The sequence below is a fragment of the Ictidomys tridecemlineatus genome, chromosome 1, assembly GCF_052094955.1.
Source record: "Ictidomys tridecemlineatus isolate mIctTri1 chromosome 1, mIctTri1.hap1, whole genome shotgun sequence".
Taxonomy (NCBI): Eukaryota; Metazoa; Chordata; class Mammalia; order Rodentia; family Sciuridae; genus Ictidomys; species Ictidomys tridecemlineatus.
Window position 1 is genome coordinate 157089007 of NC_135477.1, and position 20551 is coordinate 157109557.

At 32.2% G+C, this 20551-nt stretch overlaps 1 long non-coding RNA gene across 1 annotated transcript; it reads right to left on the bottom strand.

The window, feature by feature from the left end:
- Positions 1-10855: 10855 nt before the first annotated feature.
- On the bottom strand, positions 10856-13592 carry LOC144366570 (uncharacterized). Its single transcript, XR_013425633.1, has 3 exons — positions 13562-13592; positions 13394-13475; positions 10856-11183 (listed from the first exon to the last, which is right to left on the bottom strand). It is a non-coding gene; the product is annotated as an uncharacterized LOC144366570 (long non-coding RNA).
- Between the last annotated feature and the right edge of the window lie 6959 nt (positions 13593-20551).

Here is a 20551-nt window from a genome sequence, read left to right on the forward strand (position 1 = left end):
TGATCTGCAACAGAACATATTTCAAATATCCAGCATTTTTTGGCCCTAGAGTCCTTCTGGGTTTTAAGAAGTGTGCCTCACTGAATCCCATTACTGGCCAAAAAAAAAAAAAGAGGTAATTTCTTCAATCCCCACTCCAGCAAATGCAATAGGAAAGTTCAGAAACTTAATGAAGAAAATACTTTTAAATGGAAGAAAGCAGAAACATCTTCAGAAATGATTGAGACCTATGATGTTAGACTATGATAACATTTTGAAAATTAGAACGCAGAATTTTTTGGAACAAAAATGTTATTCATGATAAGCTTAAACTAGAGGGGGAAAAGTACCTTTAAAACTTATTTTTCATAAAATTTTATGTCAAAACATATGAATGACTTTTTTCCAAGGCACTTGGACTTCTTTTCAGGTGTGAACTCTAATCTACAGACAGGGAACTTCTCAGACTCTTTCAGTTTTGGTATTCTGCTTTATTTGGGTAGCCCTACACATTTCAAAATGTGAAAAAATAAGAATCCTTAATTTACAACACATACATTCAAGACCATATTCATGTATGTATAATATTTATTCATCCTATTGGATGTCAAATATTTGTAGAGGCTGTTCACAGTTCTTGGATATGTCCGCAAGTGCCTCTAGAACATGCTGCATTGAAAGAACACAGCATTGCATGCATGATATTCCTTCTCTAATGGCATAATCTGATTCCACTCATGAGGAAATATCATGTGATTCTAAACTAAGGAAAATCTACAGAGGTACTGAAGTACACAATTCAAAAACATATGTGCCATGAAGAGCCCAGAAAGACTAAAGAAATATCCCAGATTAAAGGAGGTGAAAGAAACAGGACCAATAACGGATTCTGAAATTTTCCAAGACTGAATTTTATTTTGGTTATAAATAACATTGCTGAAATAATTGGCAAATTCTGAATCATATTTGTAGATTAGATATTTATAATGAACCATTTTAAAAATTTTGGTCTTTACACTGTAAGATAACTTCTTGCTTTTAGGAATACAAATATTCAGCAATGAAAAACAACATGCCTGAAACTTACAAATGGTTCAGAAAAAAGAAACTTTGTTATATACTTATAATTATATTTACTAGAAACAGAGAAAGAAAAGAGATAAAGAAGTGTAAGAGAGAAGATAAAGAAGAGAAAGAGAAGAGAAACATTTTATCAAAGTTGATAAAATGTTAACATTTGGGTTAACATTTTTCTGTACTTCAATATATTAAACTTTTATTAATCTAAAATTGTCAAAACACAATATTTCTGAAAGAAATATTTTTATAATAACATTAACAAACAACAGTATACTCAATTAAATAAACCATGGATCTGTATAGGTACAAGTAAATGAATAAATTGAAAGTTGGATGAATAATATTTATATAGTCTCCAAGTACTTCCTCACAGAACACTAAATAATTAAAGGGAAAATATGACATAACAAAAGATATATGTAGCAGATAAGACCTTTAGTAGATAATGCTATTATCAGCAATGATGGAGAAGTTAAAATATAGGTCTTCATCTTGGGATTTAAAGAGAAAAATCACAGAATCACTTTTGTGATACTCTTGCCAAAAATATGTAACCTTGTCTCAATCATAAAGAAAAATCCATCTTAGGCACATTCTACAAACATTATTCTTGAAAAGATTCAAGGCCATGAAAGTCAAGGAAAGATTAAGGAATGTTTGAATCTAAAGGTGTCTACAAAATACAATATTAAGTTCATTTCATGGATCTGAATGGAATTATTTTGTCATAAATGACAATGTGAGGCAGGTTGCAAAACATGAAAAAAAATAGATTTCAGTTGTAGAAGGCATTTGATAGAATGTATTAGTATTGGCTCTTTCATTATGAAGGTTGCATTGAAGTTATGCAGCATGTTCTGACTTTTAGGTAACATTAAAGAAGTCATGAATAATGGCATATGACAGCCATTTACTCTATAATTATTCCGTGGGAAAAATGTACTTTATGCTAGAAGTTGTAGCTAGACTATTATTTTTTCAAGAAAGAATAAACAAAGAAAAAAGGCAAAATATCTTAAGCAAATGTATTTCTCATCATGAAAGAATTATAAGTTAGTGCTTTATACTAAAATCATAAAATTTAAAAATATGTTTTTTTCTTGTTTGTAAGGAATATAAGTTTGATGGCACTATAATTGTGATACATTAAAACATATGATGTTTAGTTCCACCAAGGTAGTAGTACTGACCACTTTGGGTAATGTTTAAATGCAACAATTTACATAGTTTGGATACATAAAAATCAATAAAAACTGTTATGCACTTGCACTTCAAATTTTGTTATAGATGCAAAGAAGTAGTCTCATGTTTTGAGAATTTTACACAAGAATAATACAAACATATTTTCTTCAATAAAGTTTTTAAAATATTATGTCGATAGTCTGAAATATGCAATACTATCTTTCATATCTATTTTTCTTTAAAAATCTCTTTGGAATCCTTGTGATGCTTCCACAAATAGATCTTGTCTTGGCTTTTTAGTAAATCTTATGGAAGAAACTCCAATTAGTCTAGATTCAAATTCTGTAGCAAATGGAGAGAAAAAGGATTATATTTTTTTTACCTCAAAGGTTTCATAAACATCAATCAGTAAACAAAAAGTTAAAAAATTTTCATTGTTCATAAAATGAAATTTTTTTTTACATGTGTACGACCACAATACAAAGTTACTATGAAACAGTTTGCCCCTAGTTTTGTATAGAATTGTCACTGTGAATGAGTATCAGGGTTTCAGATTTTCCATCCCTCTTCATGAATATAACAATCATGTACTAAGGTACTATGGCAAGCACTGGGATGACAAGATGGAGATGATAAAGGCCACTCCTCAACAATCATAATTTCCATACAGATTAATGGGCACTATGACATGTATAGAACAAGGTACTACTGAACACAGAGAAGGGATTTCTGTTCCAACTTTGTGGCAGTGTTGGAAGTCTTTCCATGAAGATGCTACATGAGTTGACACCTGAAGGATACAGGGAAAGTATGACAGAGAGGGAAGGGATGCATAGAGACAAGGAGATATGAGGAAAAAAATCTGTGGAATTGTAAGTGGTCCTGTGTGACTAGAAGCTAGAGCAAATTGACAGTAGTGTGAGTGGGAAGAGATAAGGTTGAACAACTTGACAAGAAACACTTTGGTTTGGGTATTTTCACTTCTTGTTAAGAAATTTCAAACTTTTCTTGAGAGCAACAGGTAAACCAATGACAAAGTCATGAGCAGGGTGTTTTAAATGCTTGACTAAGTGTTGCTAGATGAGTCTGGGCTAACTGCCATAAACCTCAGAAAATGAGTGATGCCTTTCTTTTTTCAAGAATACTTTCAGTGTATAGGCTGACAGTTTCAAAGTAGGGCAAAAGTGTAAAAAGAGGCAGTTTCAAACCTAAGATCTTTGATTTGTTCATTTCTCAGATTTGGAAACAATATATAGCTCTTTCATTTTAATTGATTTTTACTCATAAGGTAGGACCAACATTTTTTGAAACATGTAGTTCAATAGTTTATGTACTTGATTTAAAAAATGTAGAAATACTTCCAGCTATTTGTTAAGTGTGGCCATCTAGGTTTTTTTTGTTTGTGCGGTTATTTTTTTTTTTTGTATAAAAGCAATTATCTTGCTAATTCTACAAACAGGGTCTAAAGTAGATTAATGAATATAATAAGTACTATTTTGTGATAATAATGATGTGATGTTTAATGACTTTACATTTTTTTACATGTAAAGATAAATTCTTTTGATAGATTTCTAGTCTTATCTTTCTTCTTCTCCTTTTTTTAAAATCTATGTAAGCAGCAAAGAGGCATTTATTGAGAGCTAGGTTGGTCCTCTGCACACACAGCAACTGGTGACACTGAGAGGCCATCCTTCTTTGTTAAGTGAAAGTATTTTAAAATTCTTACTGTCATTTAACTATACACAGAAGTGGTATTAATTATGAACTATTAAAATATGCACATAAAATAATTTGATCTCTCTTCCTCCTAGTTCCATTTTTCTCTCCTGCCTTCACCTTTGGAGGCATTTTGCAGTGATTAAGGAGGGGTGCCTGTATCTTGATAGAGGAGTGCTTTGTAAAGTCTCTCATTAAGGTTAGCATGATTTGAAAAATTAATCCTCCACAGGGAAATCTACAGACTACTAGATTGAATTTCAAATAAACTAGCCTATAAGGAAGTAAATAACAAACATAACTTTCTCTACAAAAAATAGTTGATCCCCCCAAAATCTTCCTTTGCATTGTATCTGCATTTACACACTCATTCATGATTGTCTTATAAAACAATTACATGATTTTTCTGGTAAGAACTAATGAGAATATCTTGTATTTGCATTGTGCTTAATAAATTACAAAAATATTTAACTTTCTTTTTGTACACAGTCATCCAATTTTATGACTTTGAAGCAATTCAGGCCTATTTCTCTTAATTTCTCCAGAAAAGTATGCATATAATCTAAGAAACAGTTAAAAAATACATAACACCTACCTTTGACCTTTAATTTATGTATTCAATGTTCCCTTTTCAAGTATTCTACTGCAATGGTGTTTTATATAACTTAGATGTGCTGTTTCTTTATCAGGAGTCTGCTAGTATTACCCTCCTCTAGGCCCTTTTTGATTCCTATAATTTTTTTTAAAACTCAAATCCAAATAAAAAGTGAGGCCTCTTTTTAACATAGGAGTTAAGATCATCAAAATACCATTGAAGCTATGAAAAGGTGCGATGAAATTGATATTTTAACAACAATGACACATAATGAAAACAAGATGCTATCTTTTATTTATATGATTTTCTAACAGATATCTCACTGCTGTAAGAGTCCCCCCTAATAAAAAATGGTCAAACATTATAGAAATATCTTAAAATGTGTCCAACATAGTTGAACATTGTTTTCCTTATTAATTCTTAAATAGAGCTCATCATTTTTTGAATAATATTTAAATCTTGCAAAAATATTAGGAAATCACATGGTGGGACTGCAAGGTTCCTGTTATAACTCCAGGAAGATGGGATCAATGTACATAAGATGATAGAAAGATTATAATTGATTCTGTTTTATAATGGTTGCTTTTCAAAGACTCTTGATATCACTGCCACCTTAGACTGCCTTCCAGTCATCAAAATTCTTAGATACATAAAAATGGTCTTACTATAGCACTGCTATACTGCCCATTAATCTGTATGAAAATTACCAGTATATGATTGTTGAGGAATGGCCTTTATCATCTTCATCTTGTCATCCCAGTGCTTGCCATAGTACCTTAGTACATGATTATTGTATTCATAAAGAGGGATGGAAAATCTGAAGCCCTAATACTCATTCACAGTGACAGTTCTGTATGAAACTATGGGCTCCTTGTTTTACAAATTTGAATACATGCTTAATTCAACTAGTTTAAATATATTATAATAGTAATAAACATATTTTACAAGAATTATGATAAAGATTATGTAAGTAAAAACAACTAAGGATATATTTTTATTAAAGAACTGTCAAAACAATTTAGCAAAAGCAGAAATCAAATAATTTTAGTGTTACAAGCTTATTTAATTTATAAAATTATTTAATATTCCTTTACATTATAAACATCCATATTGGTGAAATTTTTGAGTATCAATCATACACTTTTGACTGAGTGGAAACCTTAGGTGTGGTGCTGGATAAATGAAAGTGTTAAAAGCACAGACAAACTAAAATCACACAGAAGTTATATCAATCACTTCAATATCTCTTTTCAATTCTGGACAGTGATATTTATTTTAAAAATTAATTTAAGGAAAGCTCAAATTATAAGTTCAGTTAAATACAGTTAAGAATACAGTTAAGAAGTAACTGTCTATTGAAAATGAGACCTCCAGTGATTTCTTTTAAAAAATGTAAGATATTTTTGTTTTTTTTTAATATAGGTTAACATGACCTTTACTTAACATTTATAACTTAACAACTCATAGTTCACCAAAGCCAGAACAAGACTACCAGAAATCAAATCTGAAACCCAAAGGAGAAATATAATGTAACTAATCTCAGCATTTAGTTCTCAATGCTTTGACATGAAGCTACTCAGTTTTGGTAGGATTCACTACATTTTCTCTTTGAATAAAACTTTTGTGAGGTAACCAATTATTTGTAATACAAGAGTGCAATGGGACAGAACTTGTTCACAGAGGACCATATGCCATTTGGCTCTGCTGTTTCTCCATCAGGAGTCTGTTAGTATTATATTACCCTTCTGTAGGCTCTTTTTGATTCTTTGAGGATTGCACAAGACAATTATTTAGTATTTCAATTTTTTCCTAAATGACATGCATTTTTTTTTAAAAAAATCTCATTTGTCCTCATACTTTCCCTGCTGTACCTGAATCCGGCCATCCTCATAGTCTAGAAATGGAGATTCAGTTTCAAATTAATAAATCATAGATGAGTATAACTATCTTTGTACTGGATGAGTCTATATCCTTTTCATGATAGCAATTAAGTTTTGAAGAATAGTCTGAGCAAGATATCATGAACGTAATCAATAAATTACACATTTAATCAACCATGGTTTTGCTGCAATTTATCACATTTGTCTCAATTTATGATCATGAAAAGTAGATGCTTTTAAATAGTTGAGAGGTCATGAAGATAAATGAATTCCAGTCAGCTATTTTTTGATTTAAATCAATTTGACATGAATACAATTAAATCTACCAACTAGAAATCTATAACATTTAGTGAAAGAAATATATCATGAAATACAGCATCTGCATTTCAGTTTGGCTGGAAAATCTGTAATAAAATGTTAATTGCAATTAGGTATAAGCATTTCCATTTATCTATTTCCTCATGGTCTTAAAGTTTGGCAACAGGAAGACATGGGGATAGTGTGTATTCCAGTGGTAGATCATGTGATTATCATGTGCAAAGCTTTGGGGGTTCAATTATCAGCAACAAATATAGATATTGTTTCAACATTATTGAGAATATATTATGAATGTCAGCATATATAGCTACTAAAAATCTGTAATTCAACCTCTTAAAACTTTACAATTCTTTACTCAAAATGAAGTATCTATTAGGTCCAAGGTTTTCAATATTTTTTTTCTTAAATTTTAAAACGAGTTCTATGTAACTCTAAGTCTTCTGTGTTTAATTGGCTTATAACTTTACACATTTATGAGGTAGAGTGTTATTTCAAAATGGGCACACACTGTATAACAATCAGATCAGGGAAATTGGAAGACTTATCACTTCAATGAGGTCTAAGTTGTATTTGCTGGAAATCAGTTATGTTTCTGTGTTGAGACAGAAAATGTGTTTATAATATTTGAATTTTTACATTCATTTAGCCATACACAAATATCACTTTGAGTGCTCCTTCAAAGACAATTCAAATAGTTTACTTGCTTGATACTTACCTTCATTTACTGCTTTCTCTTTCCATACTGCTGTCTTTTTGTAAAAGACTATTTTCATGGATTAAACTCATATTTCTGCTCTCCAGAAAGAGACGGTATCTTTCATTCTGAGCTTGCAATTGTCTTATAATGTCAAACTGTTGGTTTTGTTTATGATTTGATGTTTCGATTTGATTTTCAAATTTGATTTTAATGTCATGAAATTCCTGTTGAAGCTGTGTAATTTCACTTTGGAGTCTACATATTCTCCTCTGTCTAATAGATTCCTGCTTTCTGATGTGTTCTTCTATTTCCCTTTGTTCATTTTTATATGTATGTCTTTTTTCTTGTTCTGAAACCAAAGTCCTTACTCTGAGAGTATCTCTTTTCTGGCCAATCTCATTTTCTAGGTCACTGGTTGTCATTTCCAACTGTGAAACCTGTTTGGAAGGAAGATCAGGATACCAGTTATGATATGAGAATTGCACACATTAATAAATGATAGAACTAGGGTCAGCACTTAGCATATGTATGTTTATCAATAAACACAATTCTGGAAAGCAGGGTGGGGCCAAAAATATAGGCAAGTAGTGAGATTTTTAAAATATTTTTATCTATCTATTTGTTTACTTAAGTGATGCTGAGGAGCAAACCTAGGGCCTCACCAGTGCTAGGTGAGCACTCTATTTCTGAGCCACAACCCCAGCCCCAAGTTGTGAGATTTTATCCAAGCCTTCCACCTCTGCTTCTAGTGCTCATCCACCATTCTGTCCTGTGCATGTATAAACATCAGAGAAGGCTTGTGTTGCAAGATACTAATGGCAAAAACAATTTCTAAGTTGCTGCTCAGTATTATTTGTTTCTTCTTAGTGAAGTTTGAACATAATAAGTGTGAAATAGAGAAAATAAACTGACCCAATTTTTTAGGAACAAATACCAGTAAGTTATTACTGCGTACATATCATGGTATATCATTATTTACCAAAGTGTTCTATATAAAATAGGGGATTACTTGAGGCAAAGTATTTCTCTTGTCAAAAGTGGGGAAATGATATCCAAAAACCAGGATCTCTGCTAGCCACATTTTTCCTTCTTACTTAAAAGTGGTATAGTAAAAAGCACATCTTCACATTAACACACCAAGGGAGAAAAATCATTTCCCCAAACCAGAAGATATATTGTTAGAAATCAAGGGTTTTGAGATCCTAGAAAAATCATCAAATCCTGTGAAAAATATTAAAAGCCTTTTCTCTGAAACAGGACACTGTGAAAACCACCACTGGAGTGCTGCAGACAAATGGAATTGAATAATAACATTACTTAATCCAGTGGGACAAAAATGCCAACATCCTCACTCCCTAATATGCACCTTATGGTTATACATTTATGTTTTTCATGATGGATACAGTTACTAGTCACACACACACACACACACACACACTTGAAAACAACAGAAGAAAACAATTGATTTCAGTTTTGGCCCTATTTATCAGTTTTTGTTTGCAGAATGTTTTGCTGGAATCCCATCTTGTAAATTCAGGCAAACTGTTCTCAAGAAAGTTACCTATAGGTGTCATTTTGTTCTGTTGAGACCTAGAGACCTTTCAGTAGGTTTTAGTCTTATCTCAGTAGGGAGTAGAAAGTCTAAAAGCTTAATTAATAGTAGTATCTTCAAATTAAATAACCATTCAAAAGAAGTAGATTATTAAAGCACATAAATCTTTATTACACATGAATTACTCAAATTTAAACTGCATAAATGACAGAAAAAATCCTCAAAGAGTAAAGATATTTATTAAATACAGGATAAATGCAATTGTGAAATTTTTTTAAACAAAATCTTTAACTATTTTCAAATCTATTTATTCTATACCTTAACATTTTAAAAATCTTTTTATTATCTTCATTTACTTTTTCTTTTAATTTGTCCTTATTTTGTTCAAAAAACAGAGAATCATTTCTTCTATTTTCCTATTTTTTAAAAAAATACTTTATTTTTTTTTTTGTAGTTGTAGATGGAAATAATGCCTTTATTTTTTCTGTTTATTTTTTTGTAGTGCTGAGGATCGAACCCAGTGCCTCACACATGATAGGCAAGCTCTCTGACACTAAGCTATAGCCAAAGCCCCTCCTTTTTTAAGGCACATCTGCAGTAAAATTGATAATCATATCAGTGATTAAACTCAACTCTTTCACTCAGGAAACAAATATGGAGCATCTACTAGATGCCAAGATTTGCAATAATTAATCTTGCAACAAATGTCATCAATTAATTTTAGGGTGAAATAAAATTTTGTTTTAAACCAAAATAATAGTGTCACACTCCACATACCAATGCTTTGTGAGAATATACACTGCATGTACAAAGGAGATCCTAGAAGATTATGTATTCTGGTATTGTGGTAGATGTCTGAAGTTTGTGCAAGTACACACTTATGATGATTGTATGTTGGTACAATTGCCAAACAGCATACTTCTCAGATCATATACCCTTCATGAAGTGAAACATGGCTGCATATAGTATGTTAAAGGGATAGTATACATAAATTTGCTGAAATAAAATAAAAAATTTAAAAATGTACTGAAAGCTCATTTACCTGATTAAATTCATCTGCTGTAATATTTAATTCTATATCAAATTTTCTGACAGATGTTTCAGGTTTCTTTTTAATTTCTTTATTATCTTCATTTTTTATTTCATTTATCTGGTCCCTATTTGGTTCAAGAAACAGAGAATCATTTCTTGTATTCTCTTCCTTTTTAAGACACATATTCAGTAAAATATATTTATCTTAAAACTGAATTTTCCTGAGAAAAAATAACTTTATTCTACCCTTTATGTTGCTCTTATGGTAGCACTTACCTTGTTAATCATTATGTATTTTGTAAACAAGTCAAAATCCCCTTTGGAACAAGACTGAACCTAATATTTAATCCAATAATTAAGAGTATGGGTCTTTTCAACAAAGAAATAAGAAGAAGTTTTACTTATAAACCAGAGTTAATTTGAATAAAATAATCAGTAATTCCTTTTCATTTCATTTTTAAATGAATGTTAATATTAAAACTGTAGCTGAGGGTCTAGCTCAGTACTAACATATCTACTTAGTTGAACTAACCCCTGGGTTTGATCCTATATAGCAGAAGAAAAACTACAAATGTTTTAAAATATTTCTGGACAGTGAAAAATGCCCATTTTATTATCTTTGGGTGAATTGTAAATAAAGTAAACTTTCTTGAGAGGAATTTAGAAATCTATCAAACATCTTTTTAAAAAGTACCTCTAATCAAATAATTCTACATTGAAAATGTATTCAGAGTAAATTAAACAATAGAGAAAACTGGTTTTCTAAATTTCATTCCTTGAAACATTGATTGTACTCCAAAAGGCAAAAATATAGATACAAAACCACCAAAATTTCTATTTGTTATATAAATAGATTCCTCTTCAGGTATGGTGGTACATGCCTTTAATCTCAGTAACTAGGGCAGGAGTATCTGAAGATTAATGCCAACTTCAGTAACTTAACAGGGACCTAAGAAACTAGCATATCATACCTCAAATGTTGAACTTCGTGTTTCAATGCTACATTTTCCTTTTTAAGCTCCAATGTTACTCTTTTTTCTTCAGTATATCTCTTTTCAAGTTTATACAGGTCATTTTCCAGTTTTGCTTTTTTTTGTAGTAAACACTGTGAGCAGTAACTTTTTTTATGTTTTATTATGTGATGTGAAGAACCTGTATTCAAATGTTTTAATTGGATAACAGAATTTGTATCAGGAAGAAAGCAAAATAGAAATAATATGTGAGTAATTTTCATAAGTGAATGACTCTATATTTCCACATGCAGTATTCATACACTATACAAATGTAGAGTACCTAAAACGTGTGTACCATGTTCTATGGGATAAAACCTCTTTTGTTGTTTAGCTTAAAGTCTAATGGATGTGCTTCACTGTGCCCAATAAATCTTGTCTTCTTTAGGAAGTATTTCTGATTATCCAAACAGAATCTTTTGTTTGACAAATATTTCTTTGTGGAGAAAGTGAATGTCACCAGGTTGAACGCAAATAAATATCTCAAAGATTCATCCACAAATCCACCTACTCAGTATAAATGTACCAATTCTTAGAAACAAAATTTTAAAATAGATAAAAATCATAAATTCACATTATTCACTATTTTTTACCTCATAAAAATAAATTTTATGCAACTCCTGTTTATCATTAATGGCCTCCAAAGTGAGTGATAATTTTTACACTTTTATCTGTGACCACCCTGTTACTTATCTGAAAAGCTTTATCTGAAATTGTGACAATATTATTTGCTACTCTAAAGACACAGTGTGCTTCATGCACACCCAGTTGATTTGGACTCTAGTTATTGTAATAAAATTGTTTCTTTACTCAAGCCAACATTAGTACTTTATCAATTTTTCCACTATATCCTTTTAACTTAAACAGTAAATTGTTTATTTAGTTGACAGTCCATTTTGCTTGTGAAGAAGAGATAATCTTTTCAGTTATCTCTGTGAAAATAGTGTCTATTTATTTGACTCATTAATTATTTTTGAGTTTCTGGTAAGTGCTAATGTAGATAAATGGTATCAGAGATAATGTCTAGCAATAATGCCTGAGATGGGATATAAAACTGATATTATCAGCCAGCTTAAGGGAAAGGATAAGAGCTTGATAAGCAGTAGCAACTGAGGAAGATGACTATTACATTGGATCTGTATTTGTCTAAATATGTAGGGATCCATGAAGAGTAATACCTGAGGAAAGCGTAGAGGGAGGAAAGAGATAAAGATAATTAGGCAAAAATCATATTATGAAAGATTTATATGTAAATGTAAAATATTTTGATATTCTTGTTCTAAAGAATGATTCATGTCATATTTGCAGTGGAAGTAGATTACCCAGAATGTGGGCATGTGAAGATGATGTGAATGGAGAACAATAGTTAGAAGGCATCAGTGCAAAATAAAGATGACACAGGCCTGAACTAAGGGAATGTTTCTGAGCATTTGGGATACAATATTTTCACTAACTCAGTAAAGAATAATGTGTTATTAAATTTAATAAGTAAAAGAAAAATTCCGAGTCTCTGTGAAATGAGACTCTGTCCAAAACAAAAACAAAAGGTGTCAAAGAAGATGTAAAATAAAGCACCTGAACTCTTTAAGTTGCTTGTATTTATCATGTGATTTTTTAAAAAAAAAATTAACATCTTCCTATTTCAATTAAATGAACTTGTGTTTTTTCTCTGAACTATTCAAATAAAAAGATTTTACAGGATCATCAACTTTAAAGAGAAGGCTGGCAGCCAGTCTCAATTGTAGAGCAACTGCTCAGCATATTAAAAGGCCTCGTTTCAATTATTCCCTCCATGGAAAAGAAAAGAAAACAACAATAACAACAAAAAAAAAACAACTGTTACCTAAAGTACAACATATGTTTATTGCAATTACTCAATAGTTTGGATCATGCACTGGAAATAAAATAATAAATTATTTTAAAAGATGTCTCTCTTATATTTCCCAAACTAAACCCTACCCTCCTGGCTCAAGTAAATTTGTGCCTCAATCTTTTAGGAAGATGGGAATATAGTTTTGCCCCACTGCCTATCTCTGCCATAAGAATTTTAAAACTATATTATTTTAAAAAAGATTACATTCTGATAATTTACCTTTGAGAATCCATAAATGTTTAAGGGATTACTTAGGGAACTTGAGACATAGTAAAATTTGAGAAACAGTTCAAATTTAAAAACTCTTTTTCATATTCAGGAACATATTATTTAAGAAAACATGAATACCAATATTGAGATTGATATTTTTGAGGATAAATCCTCTCATTAAATTTAGAAAAAAAAAAGAAACAGGGAAACTGCCAGCATTTCAATGGTTTCCAGGTAACTTTACAGAAAAATTGTACTGCAAAATTTACCTGATTTCAGTGTCCTTCTTTTTTGCTTCTGTTTTGACTTATATAGAAGAGAATCTTTGATTATGATGGAAGGCTTCATTTGCTTAGAGACAAAGATATCATATAAATAGTGTGTATTTAATCCAGTACCCAGTTAATACAATGAAATAATCATAGAAGATCAATTACCTTGCCAGGAGCATGTGAGTTCTGAGATACTGAAAATGAAAGAAAATATATTCTCAAAAACCCCAAATATAAAGAGAACTACTCTCATAATCTTACACAATGAATATGAACCCGAGTCCCAGTGGTTATATATCATAAACATGATTTTAACTTTGGTGTGTCTGCTTGTTTGGGACTTTTTTTGAATACAGCCACATGTCTAAAATGTGCTAGATCAAAATTGGAAATATAGCTTTTGTAATTAATGTTCCAATTTTGAGGTCACATTTGCCATGACCATAAATACATAATCAAAGGATATATGTACCAGTGAAAAGATGCAGAATTCTGGTGAGCACAGTGATCTGTATTCAGAGGAAAATAGAAGGATCTGAAAAGTTCAACATGAAAGCTGAAGGAAAAACACAGCTACATATATCTTCCAGGAAACTGATCCGAATTATTTAACACTTTTTTTCCCAAGTACAGAACCTCTCTTTATTTGCCCTACAATTTAGTAAGCCCAAATTTGTGATGGGATTCTAGGAGAAGGTTTACTTAATTTCACCTCAGAGAGTTTTTTGAAATAATTAGTTCAGACATATGCTTTTAGAAGAGCAGCTAATACACATGTCCTTGTTTTTCATACCCATGTGGAGCACTAGTGATTTTTTTCCCCTGTAGCCTCTGATTTAACCAATGTCATTTTTCTTTTTCCATTCTTGCACAAAGATACATGCCCCACAAAGAAAAAATGTAGGACAAGGCACAAAGAACTGAGATATGGCAATCCAAAGAAAAAGAAATCCGAAAACTGCCGGAATTATCAGACACTAATAAACCTTTGTATTTTAGTCATTGGAATATAACTAAGATGAACAGTTCTGCTAGTTAAGGAATAAACTTCATGAAAACTATGAGTTAAAAAATGAATCTGATGTGGTATATCTTGACAGATTATCAAATTGTTTAAAAAAAGGGGTTGGCTGATCAAAAAATTAGGTATCTATCAATGATCAATTTGCTCAGTAATAAAGTGAATTAATGGCATGCTCAAGTTTTATTCCAAATCATCAATAAAATATTTTTATTTTATGTTATTTTATGTTTACCATTTTTGGTAAACATAATGATAATAATAATAATATTTAAGTAAATAGCTGTCTTGAAAACAAACAATGTTTCAGCAATGCTAAAGTTCTCATATGAATGACTCAAATGGATGTCACATACATCATGGAAGCTGGTAGGGGTGGAGAAGAGAAGTTTAATTTGAGGTTGATACACTGAAAAGAGATGAATTGCATTATACCAGTATTCTCATTTTTTTATCCAAAATTACCTAGGTAATTCTTTGGTTTCTCTCTAATATTGTCTCCCATTTAGCTTTAACCAAGAAACCTCTAGAGCCAGAGACTTGATTATTTCCATTCTTATTTACTTTCCATGTATTATTCCATCATATTGTCTTGAGAAATTTCCATAATTATGCCTGATATTTATGACATAAACTGTTTTTTCTTTCACTGGGACTACCTCATATATTTTATAGCTTCCAAACTAGGTAACAAGCATGTGACTTATAAATTATTCCTTTTTCTGTCTACTCCATCAGTTCCTGGACTTAAAGAGGACACTTTTGCATCACATTGTAATCAACAGCTTTGTTTATTCCACCCACAATTGAGTTTGTAGTAAGACCTTGAGGAGAAAACAGATGCCAGTGATGATTTACTTTCTAGAGATGGAAATAATGGAGACTTCAAAAGTGAGGTTATGTGCCAGAGGCTAGAAATGCTGAGCATGAAATGTTGTGCATAGAGAAACAGGGTTTAAAAGAGAACATGAATGAATGAATGAATGAATAAAATAAATAGAACATATTTTTATGATGATATAGTGATTTGTAAGAGAAGAATCAGAGGACATTGCAGGCAGAGAGAGGGATCAATACACACAGTGAGGAAAAATTTGTATCATGAAAGATTTCTAGGAAAGTTAATGTGCTTGGACATCCATGATCTAAAGAGGGCTGATAGTCATATGTGCAGTATATGCATAAATAACAGGACCATCCTCAATGCTATAGCAGTTTAACAATAAAGGACCTGTACGTGATGGAGATACATAATGAGAAGGCCACAGTGCACTGGAAGTTGATGCCAGTGTGAATGGAGGGAATGTTTCTGGAAATACAGAGGATAGAACAATTTCAGTGAACTGTGTAGAATGAAGACTAATTGCAGAAACAAAGAAAGAAGCTGGGCCACAGGAATGTGTGATTCTGCTCCTGACTATAACTCAAGGATTCAAATAACATGTGTAGTAAGTGCAGCTACTGTGAATGTTGCTTTCCTTTATCATGTAGTTTCTTCATGGCACTATCTTCCTATGTTGATGAAAATTCTTTAAGAAGAATATGGGTATTTTTCTGAGGCTTGGATACACAAAACACACCAGAGAAACAGAGAGGTCTGTGGGAAAGGATCAGTGGGAGATCAAATGCTTAGCATGCAAAAGGATCTCATTAGTGCCCACTGAGAATAACATAAACAAACAAACCATGCCATAGAAATATGAGCAAGTGCTACTTTGGTATGTGGAAGTACAATTTTGATTTACAACTTTTAGTCAAAATTTCTAGAAAGAAGGTTCTCCAGCAATAATGGATTCATTTTACAAGAAAGGAGTAAAATAAATTACAAATGATCATACATTGCATGCTTTCATGCTATAAACTGACCACATCAGTGGTGAAGGGAACAAACAAAAATATACCATAAAACAAAACACCAGTTCTTGGAATTAGTCCATAAGCGTGGTGTCATAGTATTTCTCTTGTCAATGAGTTTCTCCTGTGTCACAGATTGGCACTGATCTCCTGGGTTCAAGCAAAAACCATATTTTCATTCTCTCAGGCTTCTCGGTTCTAGCCCTGCCCCTTTAAGCTCTTTTTCAATTTAGGAGGGATAGAAAATCAGCCTCATATTCCAACCAACCACTGTAATGACTCCAATGTGGGACACATAATTTTAGAGACATATATGATATAAACTCTTTTAATATATTTTCCTCATGAATTTACAGAAATATTTTGAAACATGGGTGCAAGCATCAACATCCAATGTTGTGGCAAATCCTCCTGACACATCGTGGAAAAACTATATATATCATGTATGAATAGCTTGCTATCCTTTTTAATATGTTTCACTATATGCTTTCTAGAGAAGTTGTACAATAAGACTTACCTGTTTTGATTTTCCATGCTTCCATTCTGCATTTTTCTTTCTTTTGGAATTTTCCACCCTTTCCTGACTATCACTGATTCTTTTCTGTGTGTACTATGTGTACTCACTGCCTTTCTCAGCCTTCACTTTCCCTTCTTCTATCCTTTGCCTTATTTCAGATTTACCTGTGACAGACGCATGTGTCAAATGCAACTCACAATGCAATTCCTTTAGCAATACATCCAATTCAATCTGTGGCTAAACTTACAAAATATGCCACTTCTTATCTTTGTTTACCCCTACTAGTTATTTAATGGGCACATTCTTTAAACAAGTACTACATACCAGTGGTCATATATTTTGGCTTTGATCTTTCCAATGTATTTTACATTTTATGTGGTTCTTACCTTGTCCATGTGCATTTATTGCCTTTGTGCTTGGTTCAAATTTACTGGATACAAAAGCAGCACACACCTCTCAATGTTTCCCAGAATCACTCTGGTAAAAATAATGACAATAATAAGTTTCATGTAGTTTTCTGCATCCCTTTCTGTTCATCATTATATTTATAGTTAGGAAGACATTGCAATTTCAGATTAGACCATTACATTTTCTGCAATGATATTTCCATCTGAGACCTGATTTCACATGCTGTCCTGATAGCTCCTCTCTTCATCTGGCTACTGATGGGGAACATCAGGAAGAATGAAAGAGGAAATGTATTCTCTTACACAAAACTCACTGATATGCATATATCCCAAACAACTAACATCAGTGCTTAATTAGTAAGCTCTGCATTCTCACTCAAATCTAAAAACAGAGTAGAAAATTTATTTAAAATGCTTTTGTGAATTAGATTTCATGTTATACAGATTCAACATTTCTAATAATGAAGTGCCAATTGTTTTATTTATTTATATAATACTTGTTATGATAAGAGACTATCCAATGGGCCACCTCCAGTAGGAATAAAATATTCTTGAACTTGTTTCATTTGAGTCTCCAGAGACTTCCAAATATTCACTTCATTGAGCAAAATATTTACATAGTCAAAATTTCATTAAAAAAAGAGAGTGTCAGTAAGAGAATGTGTCTATATTTTATATTCTAATTTGTTATATATGACAGAAGAATGATTATAATTTATATTACACATAAAGAGCACACTTTTTCATATCTCTGGTTGTATACAAAGTATAGTCTATATTTTATGTGAACAAACAAGCACACTCAATTTGGTTAGAGTATGCAACACTTTTCACTGAAGAAGGAACTAAAAGGAATTTCAAAAAAGTAAGACATTAGCACAGCATCATGCTGTGTTTCTTGACTGACTACTTTCACAGGTTGCAGCCAGAAAAATCCATGGATCTGCAGAACGAATAAGATAGCCTGTGTGGAAATACTGGGGACCCTTAACAGGAATCAGTGATCAGATGAAACACAGAAATCATAGATTTTAAAACAAGATGTACATTCATAGAAGAAGTAGATGGAACAATGCCACGGAAAACTAGTGATGTGCAAGCAATGAATTTCCCCTTTGGAGGGCTGAGGAGAATCTCACTAACCCAATTAGGCAATGGCAAAAAGCAAGAAATAGGCAGTTCTCAAATCAGGAATTACAAATTGCTCATAGATGTACCACATTTGGTTAACATCACTAGAATTCAAAGAAATACCATTCATATATGAATTGATATTTCAGATGTTCCCAGTCAGAATGACATTTATCAAGTAGTCAAAAAATATGTTCAGTGCAGGATGTGGCAGCAAAGTCCAATCCTACACTGTCAGACAGAAAATTATGGAGATTCCTCAGGATTCTAGGAATATGACTGCCATATGACCCAACTTTTCCACTCCTTGATCAGAACCCCAGTGTACCAAAACCAGCATGCACATATGATTTATGAATGTTGCTGTTTTAGCACTGTTGTTTTAGTCATGATTATAAAGGTATGGAACTAAATCTGATACCCATTCACATTAAAATGTATTAAAAACACAAAAAGACACTTGGCACTGATTCTTAGCAATATACTTATTCATTGTACCCCACTATGTCAAAATCAATACCATCCTTTATATGAATTCAGTGCCCTAAAATATTCTAATCTACAAAAGGTGCAACAGCAAGATCTCCTTAAGTATATAAAGGAAAATATTTTAGGAAAAAATAGAAAAATAATATAGATTCCTCTCAGTTCAAATACAACATTTTCAGCAAAGGAGGGAGTTGAATTTTTTTGAGGTGTATCAACCAGTATTTGAAATATTGTCAAATCTTCTAGGCAGAATGGGATTGCAAGTGCCAAGAGCCTCTTCATCCCATGTACATTACCATACTTTTCCCCCAGATTTTAGAAAAAAAAATCCTTTCTATTTTAACTTTTATAAGGTGGACCTCTGTCATGGAGGCACCCACAGCATGTATTAGGGTGGTATAAAAATGAAACTGAGACATAGATCTGTTGATAGCTCTGGGCAGCTACATTTTGTTTCTGTGGTCCACCTAAAGATTAAAACTCCTGGCACTTTCACTGAAACATGTTGTTTGACGTTCTGTGACAGCAAGTGCCAAGGTTATGTCTAGTAAAAAAATTGCTCTCCTTTAAAACAACATATATGTGCCTACACATCATGTAGGGTCAAGCCACTCAGTTGAGAGGCACTTCAAGTTCTTGTCCACATTATCACCACACTGATACTTTTAGACACCATCCAGGGAATTACAATAAAATCTTGAGGGCAGAAACCTTTGAGAAGTGTTCCATTGTAGTAAACTGTGGGAAAAATATGAAACCACTGCATGTTTGAACTTCCCAGATGCATAGCCAACTCTCCACACAGAATGGTGGAAGTTCACCCTCTTCATATATTCTCAGGATAGTGATAGTTAGGAATGGGCTGAAAATTCTCATCAGGAATACATGTGTTGTGTCTGTGGGAAAGTTAGTTGAGTAGAGTTCCATAGAGTACTGCCTCTTTAAACAGGTGGTTTAGAATAATGATAGTGAAGGAGACTGTTTTTTGAAAATTCAAGTGACACAAGAATGCAGCAGTGCTGGGGCATTGTCAGGTGCAATGGTATGTTCCTTCAGTTCCCAAAAGATTCTGCAAGCAGGCTATGACTGCCATGCTCCAATAAGTTGCCAGGAAACTGCTCGGAGACATGGAATCTTGCCCACCTTTAGACCATTGACTACAGGAATCCATCAGGTGGTATGAATTACATACTAGTCCCTAGGCTCCATGAACCAGAGTGTGTGTCAGGAAGTCTTCACATTAGATAGCCCCACATGTCTGAGTACATTAACAAGTAATGATGGTGATATTCTCCTTGAAATTGCTAAGTTCTCTCAGCATTCTTTGAGTGTGGTGGGGCCAAAGGAGCAGAGGAGCTCAGCTTATTCATGCAAATAACTGGTTAGGACTTTTGGAGCTAGAACAAATAAAGTGTTGAATAATATTTGTTTCCCAAAAACCCCCAAAGTTATGTGTGAGTAAAATTAGAAATCCTGGACAGAAATATATTCTTTTCTACTCTGTTAACATTAGGAAATCTCAAGCTTTTGCTGTTATTATTCATGATATATTTGTCTTATATTTGTATGGGTGCTCTACATTATTTCATTTTTCTCTATTTATTTATGAGAGTTTTATTCCATTCTTTCATTTTTTGTTGTTATCCAGAGACAACTTTTATTCTCATTTTAAATCTTTTCATTTCTCATTTTTATTACATTTGCCTCTTCTCCTATTTTGACTCTGCTTACTCTCA